This window comes from Podarcis pityusensis (assembly GCF_964106645.2).
Source record: "Podarcis pityusensis genome assembly, chromosome: Z".
Classification (NCBI taxonomy): Eukaryota; Metazoa; Chordata; class Lepidosauria; order Squamata; family Lacertidae; genus Podarcis; species Podarcis pityusensis.
Window position 1 is genome coordinate 47,694,955 of NC_138044.1, and position 9,342 is coordinate 47,704,296.

Here is a 9,342-nt window from a genome sequence, read left to right on the forward strand (position 1 = left end):
TTCCCCCCTCCTTTTGGCTATTGTCTCTAGGAAAGACCATCAAGGAAAGGGAAGGGGGGGGGGACAACAACTCAAAACCCTGAAATTTAGCATACAGACACCATTGTGTGTGAAAGTTTTCTTTTCCAGACTTCTGCGTACCCATGGTCCCATTTCCTAGAGCATTGTTTCATAGGTCTTAGACGTGAGGTGCTTTCAGATAGGAAGATATTTGCTTTAGGACTTTAATATCATCATCTGGCATGAGAGAACATCTCTCTGAGAGGCTATTGGGAAGGCAGGCAGTGGCTTTTTCAAGCCTTGGCTATGGCACCTGTCAGTCAGAGATGATGTGGCCACTGTGCTCCATGCTCTTGTAAGTTCCAGATTGGGTCATTGCAATGTCCTCTAGGTGCGGCTGCCATTGAAGACAACTTAGAAATTTCAATTGCTCCAAAACACAGCAGCCACAACTCACATGGCCCCCTTTTTAAAATAGCTGCACTGGTTGCCAGTTCATTTCTGAGCCCAAGGTGCTCATGTTAGTGTTTAAAGCCCTAGATGACTCAGGCCCCAAATACCTGGAAGACTGCCTCCATCCCTACAGACATTATTGAGTGCTAAGATCAGCAGAAGGGGCCTCTTGGTAGCTCCTCTATCCTCAGAGACTCAGGGCATGGTGGCCTGGGAGAGGGCATTCTCTATGGCAGCTCCTAAATTGTGGAACTCCTTCCCTGTAGTGGTACATCAGACACCTTCATTGTACAGGTTCAAGTGAATGCTGAAGCTGCACCTGTTTACTCTGGCTTTTGATACTTGAGGTGTATGTTTTTAGCACCCACCTTATTTCTGTGATTGTACGTTGTTTAAAATTGTTTTTATTATTGTAATATTAATTATTGCAATAATTTTATTATTTATACCCCACCCATCTGGCTGGGTTGCCCCAACCGCTCTGGGTGGCTTACAACTATACATAATAAAGCATCAAATATTAAAAACTTCCCAATACTGGGTTGCCTTCAGATGTCTTCTAAAAGTTTTATAGTTCTTTAGGGAAGTTTTTAATATTTGATGTCTTATCGTGCTTTTATATTCTGCTGGGAGCTGCCCAGAGATGGGTGGGGTAATAATAATAATAATAATAATAATAATAATAATAATAATAATAATAATATAATTATTAATATCATTGGCATCTGAAGGGAGGGTGTTCCATAGATAGGGTGCCACTACCAAGAAGGCCCTCTGCCTGGTTGTGTTTTAATTTTGCTTTAATGTTGGAAGCCATCCTGGGATCTTGGAGTGAAGGGAAGGTTCACCATCATCATCACCATCATCATCTGCTTTGAATGCAGAATGCCCCAGACTCCATCTCTGGCATCTCTAGGTAGGGCTGGGAAATATCTTTGCCATGCTCTCCAGATGTTGTTGGGCTCCAACCCCCATCAGCCCCACCCAGCATGGTCAATGGTGAGGTCCAATACGGTGGAGAGCTCCACCTCAGCTACTCCTGGTGCAGAACATTCTGAGCTAGATGGCATAACAGCTTCCTGTGCTGAAGAAGGCAATGCCTAATCAGATTTCCAAGCCAAGAACAAACATTTTGGTGGCAGTGTGCTTAAGCCAAATACAGACTTGGATTCAAACCATGCTACAGCTGTGAATTCTGGGATCCTTCAAAGATTATGGGGTGACTGCACAGGATGTACAGCCTTAAGTCTGATGCAGCCAAACACCCCTTTCTCACTACATGCTCATATGTTGTTTATGCCACAGTCAAACATACATACTCCCTGCTCTGAATCCACACGCAGATGAACAGATCCTTGTCATTCACAGTTTGGACATATCTTACAGTATTTGCAGTGTTTAGAGTGTGTTAGGATCATCTGCCTTCTGTGTTGTTTCCCAGATGGTGATCTCAGTCACATATGCTTTTAGCCAAAGTGAGGGGAGATCTAGGCAAGCCAACAAGGCAAATTTTCAGTCTACAGTAAGGCAAGGCAACCTACAAGTACCTTGGATAGCTCCAGGTTCTGCTGAGCTGGAGATAAACATAGAATCATAGAATTGTAAAACTGGAAGGGGCCCCAGGGATTATCTAGTTCAACTCACTGCAGTGCAGGAATATTTTGTCCAACATGGGTCTTGAACCCACAACCCTGAGATTAAGATTTGCATGGTCTATCAACCGAGCAATAGCAGCAGACAAGCCCAGACTGAGTGGCTAGCTCTGCTTCTTCTGGAAGCAGCATTTTCTAGTTAAAGAAGATCTGGCTGCTTCAGTAGCAATTTCCTCCTTCAATATGGATGGGGCTGTGGTCCAACTGTGGCTTCCAGATAAGAACCCTAGCATTTAAAGGACAGCAGCATAAGCTCCTCAGCCTCTAGAGGTGGTAGCAAGATGGCTATGGAACTTGCTTCCACCAGAGACAGTGATGGCCACCAACTTGCATAGCTTTAAAAGAGGATTGGACAGATTCATGGAGACAGCAGTCAATGGCTGCATGATGGTTTTGCTCTGCCTTCATGGTCAAAGGAAGCAATGCTTCTCAACAGCTGTTGCTGGGGACCACAAAAGGGGAGAACGCTCTTCTGCTTCGGTCCTGCATGTGGGCTTCCCTTGGGCCTGATACAGCAAGCTCCTCTTATATCCTTATGATGCAGAAGCGCTTTTGGGAAAACAAGATATATGCAATTATATGTCTCCAATTCATATAATATGCCATGGCAGAGTACAGCAGTATATACAACAACATGTAGAACACCATAAAAACAATGCAAAATGATTAAAAGACTTTGTTAAACAAACAAAATTTATATCCTGCTTGATTCTAGTAAAACTAAGACACCACGTTGGAGGGCACATATGAAAAGGATAAGTATCTCCCATGTGTTGCTGTTGCAGCTTATTGCCAAATGATGCCACATCCCTTTAAATATATTTGACTTTTATAGGGAGAATGTAGCAATGATCTGCAGTGTAAATCGATTCCTACTGAAGATGCTGGCAAGTTGGGTTGCTTGTCAATAAATTGATGGCCACTAATGCAATCAAGTCCTTGATCTCAGCTGCTCATCCTTAATACAATCCACTTTTCCTACTGCTTTTTACAAATGCTGACCTTCTTGCTGGATTTAACACTTTTACAAAAAAGATGAAGAGGTATTGATTTTGGAAAACTTGTTGATTAACAGCAAGGTTTGCCTCTCTTCTGAGGTATATAAACTTCTCCCTCTAGTGTTCCCATAAGATACCAGGGTGATGTACAACAGAATAAAAAATACATCCGGCTGCTCAAATTTTTGTTTAAACTACTGCGTAAGTCTATCATCTCTCTCTCTCTCTCTCTCTCTCTCTCTCTCTCTCTCATATCTATTTCTATCTATATCTATCATCTATCTATCTATCATCTATCTATCATCTATCATCTATCTATCAATCTATCTATCATCTATCTATCTATCTATATCTATCTATCTATCATCTATCATCTATCATCTATCATCTATCATCTATCATCTATCATCTATCATCTATCATCTATCTATCTATCTATCTATCTATCTATCTATCATCTATCTATCTATCTATCTATCTATCTATCTATCTATTTATCATCTATCTATCTATATCTATCTATCTATCATCTATCTATCTATCTATATCTATCTATCTATCTATCTATCTCTATCTATCTATCTATCTATCATCTATCTATCTATCAATCATCTATCTATCTATCATCTATCTATCTATCTATCTATATCTATCTATCTATCTATCTATCTATCTATCTATCTATCTATCTATCTATCATCTATCTATCTATCTATCTATCATCTATCATCTATCTATCTATCATCTATCTATCTATCTATCTATCTATCTATCTATCTATCATCTATCATCTATCTATCTATCTATCATCTATCTATCTATCTATCTATTATCTATCTATCTATCTATCTATCTATCTATCTATCTATCATCTATCTATCATCTATCTATCTATCATCTATCTATCTATCATCTATCTATCTATCTATCTATCTATCTATCTATCTATCATCTATCTATCTATCATCTATCTATCTATCATCTATCTATCTATCTATCATCTATCTATCTATCATCTATCTATCTATCATCTATCTATCTATCTATCATCTATCTATCTATCATCTATCTATCTATCATCTATCTATCATCTATCTCTATCTATCTTCTTCAAGAGAAGAGTCTGCTGCATCTCTGCTGGAAGTGTGTTCCACAACACCTAATTTCTGGTTGGGGTGAGTTGCAGCTGTGTAACATGGGGGACAATTGACAGAGCCCCTCCATATAATTTCAGTGGTTGGGCTGTGCCATGAATCCTGTGGATATGTCCTGGAGGGGGTGGTCAGATCAGGATGATGGTTGGGAAGAGCTTGAAGAGCATCCCAGTGGATTGGGATGGGTCTCATCCAGTCCCTAGGAATGTCTAGTTGACTGAGGGGGGAGAGAGGGCATATGCACAGTTGGATGCTGGGGAAGGGGCCCATCCTTATGCTACCAGATGCCTCTAATCAGCCCTTTCCTGTGCCGGTACCACCTCTGGCACCCCTCTTCTGTCAGTGAGCTTGCACCCTCAAAGGAGGTGTTGAATAACAAGTCCAGCTCTGAATCGCAGGAGATGACAGTGCTTTTGTGCTCAGGTCCTGTTCTTGGGCTTCCCTTGGGGGCATCTGAATGGCTACTTTGAAAATAGTATGCTGGACCAGATGAGCCATTGGCTCGTATAAGCAGGCTCTTATATTCGTATGATGCAGAAGGGCTTCTGGGAAAGCAGGGTTGGCTGGGGTTTACATATTTATAAAAGCAATTATATGCCTGCAATTCATGTAATATACCGTGGCGGTGTGCAACAGTATCTACAACAACATGTAAAACACCGTAACAACAGTGCAAAATTATTTCTTAAAGTTTTTTTTTTAAAAAAAATACTGTTTGACTGTAGTAAAACTTCTAAGCAGTTACAAGCAACATTTAACTTACCAATAACAAGAGTTTTATGCTCTTTATACAGTAGACATGCAGCTGAATGATTATGTGTTTATTGACTGGATAACTGACTGGCATTAGCCGCAGCATGGAGGCTGTGAGCTGTTCATCTGGCCTTTCTCAACAGCTGCTGCAATTCCTCCTCCTCTTGAGGAAGCTAGCATTTTTCCACCTTTGGCAGGCAGAGGGAAGCCTTCCCCATCCCACCTAATGTCTAATGACTGGTTGAGAATCCACCTGGGCTCAATCTACTAAGGGAGTGAGGGATATAACAAGATCTGGGCTGACAGGTAGTACCCCTTTGGAGCAGTTTCAAGGGAAGGCAAGGGCAAGGGCAAGGGCAAGGGCCACCTCAATAACACCATCTCTGGGGATGACCTTCCCTAATTGTTTAAAAGGTATTTAATTGTTTTAAGAGAGAGACATGCTGTCGCCAACCTTCTGGATGCTTATACTGAGTCAGACCATGGGTCCAACCAGCTGAGTATTGTTTATGCAGCCTGGGACCTTCTGTTTGCAAAGCTGATGCTCTACCACTGAGTTATGGCCCATCCCATTAACAATGTCCTTCAGGGTGCATTTATGGCATGTATTCACTGGAGTTGTGGAACAGTGAAGACACTTGGCCAAGTGCTACCTGAACTGAATTTGACATAGTTAGTTTCTGCTGCGGCCACTGTTGTTCACAGCTTAGCTCAAAAACCCAGGGACTCTGGAAAAAGTCAAGGCAAAAAGCTCTGCCACCTTTGTGTTTTCCTTTGTGTGGGTGGTGGCAGGGAGGCCCTAAAGGAAAATACAAAGCTGCTATAGATAGTGGAGGCAGAGCTCAGTGACAAACCTCCTGTCCCAGGGGAACAGCAAGTGAAGCAATGCTTTGAAGGCTGGCACTGTCACATAAAAAGCTCTCCTGGGGGGTGCCTGGGAGCAGGACTCTCTCAAGAGGAGGACAAGAGCTCACAGCTTCCAAGGATGGCCTGGGGCTTTGCTTCAGCGTTGTTTGAAGTCAGTCAAGAGATGCATTCAGTGTTGTGGGTATTAGCTAGAGGGTACAACCTTTTGAGCAGATGCAGTGGGGCCAGGAGAGCAACTTACTCTTATCTTCTTATATTCTTTCCATCTTCTCTCTCCTCATCTTCCAAAACTTGAAAGCCTGACACACATCAAGCCACTTTGCTGCTGTGGATGAGTTATTGTGAGCTGAGGCCCCGCTCCCCACTTTGTGATGAAATAAGACACATGGACACAAGTATTTTAGGTTAATGGGCTAAAAAAGGCCACAACTTTATTGATTACAGAATGTGAGTGGTATTGGCTTAGGCACTGGATCCAAACAGACTATACTTGACTCCTGCCCGCTCTGCAGGGAGTCACACAAGGGTTAACAACCTGTAGGGGGAGATTGTTGATGCAAATCAACTGGAAGCTTTCCTCTAGAGTCACCAGAGGGTTGTGCCATGGCCCTAGCCACCACCTGGGCATCAGACAGGAACCACAACTGCTGGATTCCTTTAAGGGAATAGCCTTCCAGGGGAGGGGGAGGTGATGGCCACAACCTCCCCTCCAACACGCAATGCATTTCCAGTGCCTAACCACCAAACCTTACAAGTTTTGATGATTTGCTATGAGGTAGGCAAAAAACCAAGTGGCTGGAGTCAATCTGCCAAGTGGAAAAAAAATCCTACCAGGCCCCTTGGGCAACCAAGGCGACCAACTGAGGTCCATAGCAAGGCCAGGTGCTGAGGCAAAGCCCAAAGGGAGGGTGGGAGGGTGATCTGAGGAAGCTGGGAACAAGAAGGAGGAGCTTGTAGGGCCCGCGGCTGTTTTAAACGGCTAAATCACACCCACCAAGCCCCCCCCCCGGATTGGCTGGCTGGAGTGCGTGATGCAGGCCCAGGACTCCAGTGATGCAGTGGGGCTGGCCATGCCCCCCCCCTGCGGACATGGGAAGCGATTCCTGCTCACAACACCTCACCTCCAGCAAGAGGAGAACCTTTCGTGAACAGGCCCCTTTGCTGCAAAGTCTCAGATGCCAATTCAAGATGATTTTATTCCAAGAGGCCTTTGCACCATGAATACTGCTTTGATGTTCTTCTTTTCTGGTGTTTTAAATGTTGTGTGTGGGCTATTTCATTTTTTCCTCTTTGTAAGCCGCTTTGAGGCATGTGAAGAGTGGTGCATACACCATTGAAATAGAGAAACAAACATGTGGGTGATGCTAAAAACTAGAAATCTGAAACAGAATGGAGAACGCTATACACACTGTGAATCGATAAATGACATCAATCCAAGGGGGGCTTTAAGAAAAAGCCAGTGAGATTTGTGGCAGCAGTTAGGGAAACTGAGGCAGGAACTGTAGGCTGTTGGCAGAGGTGGGCAGTGGGCAGCAGTACGGAGAAAGGAACAGGGCAGGAGCCCAGGGCCTGGGAAGGCTTGGCTCCATACCAGAAGACTGCCCTTTAAGATCACTGCTTTCCAGGAAGGAGGCAGGGCAGAAGTGGTTCACAAGGTGGGGTGGAGCCACTAGACTAGCTTCCCAGCAGGTGGATCACTGCAGTACTAGGAAAGAGAGGGGTGAAGTGGTGAGGAAGTCAGCATGCTGCAAATACACTGGCAGCACTGCTGGGTTGATTCCCCCAGTGCTTTTGCCCCATGCTGACCTCCCTGCCACCTTCCCCTCCTGGGAAGTAGCAGTGACCCACCTGCCAGGAAGGGATACACTAGTAGCACTGGCCCACCTGGCAAGGCACTTCTGTGCAGAAGGGCTTCTTATAGAAGATCTGGGGTTGTTACAGCCATAGTAATAGATGGCACAAGTAACTGTGCCTAGGATTTGGAAAGAACCCTGTGCTCTTCAGAGTGATTTGCTCAAAGTTGGAAATACTGCTCTTTCTGAAGTTTGTGAGATGGAGGAAACAGCTGATCATGTAGTAATGGATTATTTGAGATACAGAAGTAAAGGGGAACCTCCCTTTCACCAACATAATGACTTAGGCATTATAAATTTGTACTTGGGGGTCTGACTTCTAGGACAAAAATCTTTGCAGGGAGGTGTCCAGTGCTGGTGACTTTATTGAAGTTCATGAGAAAAAAGCCTTCATGAATTATTATAATTAAGGAGTAGTAATGTTATAGCCAATGTGTGGCATTAATGGGGCCTCACCTATGACCTTCCAACATCATTAAAAGTGTAGGAGTAAAAACTCTGGAAAAGTGACTTGAAGTTTACAGCATGTTATTCTTTGAAGGAAAACTACCTGAAAATGATTCACAGATGGTATTTAACCCCAAGTAGGCTTGCTAAGATGTATAAGACTGAATCACATAAGTGCGGGAGATCCAAAGAGGTGGAGGGAACGTTCATTCACATGTGGTAGACTTGTAAAAGGGTAAAAGAGTATTGGGAAATGATCCATAATGAATTTTTAAAAATGTTTAAAACTCCTTCCCCCCCAACCCCCCCCCCCGAGTCCTTTCTGTTGGGGATAATTCAGACTGAAATTCCCAAGTGTAAAAAAAGGTTATTTATGTATGCTACTACTGCGGTCCATGTTTTGTTAGCCCCAAAATGGAAAATGAGCGAGGTCCCAACTGAAGAAGAATGGCAACTTAAGTTGACAGAATATGCACAACTCGCAGACTTAACATACAGAATAAGAGAACCAGAAGAACATACGTTTAAAGAAGATTGGAAAACATTTACTGAATATGTGGGAAATAATTGTGTACAGCTGAAAACTCTGGCAGCATTAAGATAAATTCAACAGTGTAAACAAGTTTTGATGGATGCAATAATGGAATACTGAATGGTATAGTTTTTGTAAAATATGCAGGGATTTATGATATGCAAAATGAACCATGGAAAGAGAAGAAGGGGAGTCACTGATATCTTCAGGATGTAAAATGAGTATTTTAAGTTGTAAAACAGAAAGCTTAATAAAAATTATATACATTTTTAAAAAGTGTAGGAGTAGGAGGCACAGCCTTTAGATGACATCTGTGAAACCATCTTGCCAGTTCTTCTCTCTGACGGTTCTGAGCTATCCTTCACTGGCCACAAATTGCTCCTGAGTTCTGGGGAAGGAAGAATTTAGTATGACAGCTTTATATGGGTTGGATACTGCAAATGTCAAGGTCAAATTGTGGTGCCAGTCTTAACACTTGCTAGCTAGTCCATGAGCTAGCAACACTAAACCTGCCTTGAGCTGGCTTTAAGGTATCTTATCAGCTTTTCGTATCCATTTCAAGCAGATGTAGATTTGATGTAGAGAATGTTCTGCTCTGAGTTTCAGTTCCAGCTGTGTCTACACACAGAAATT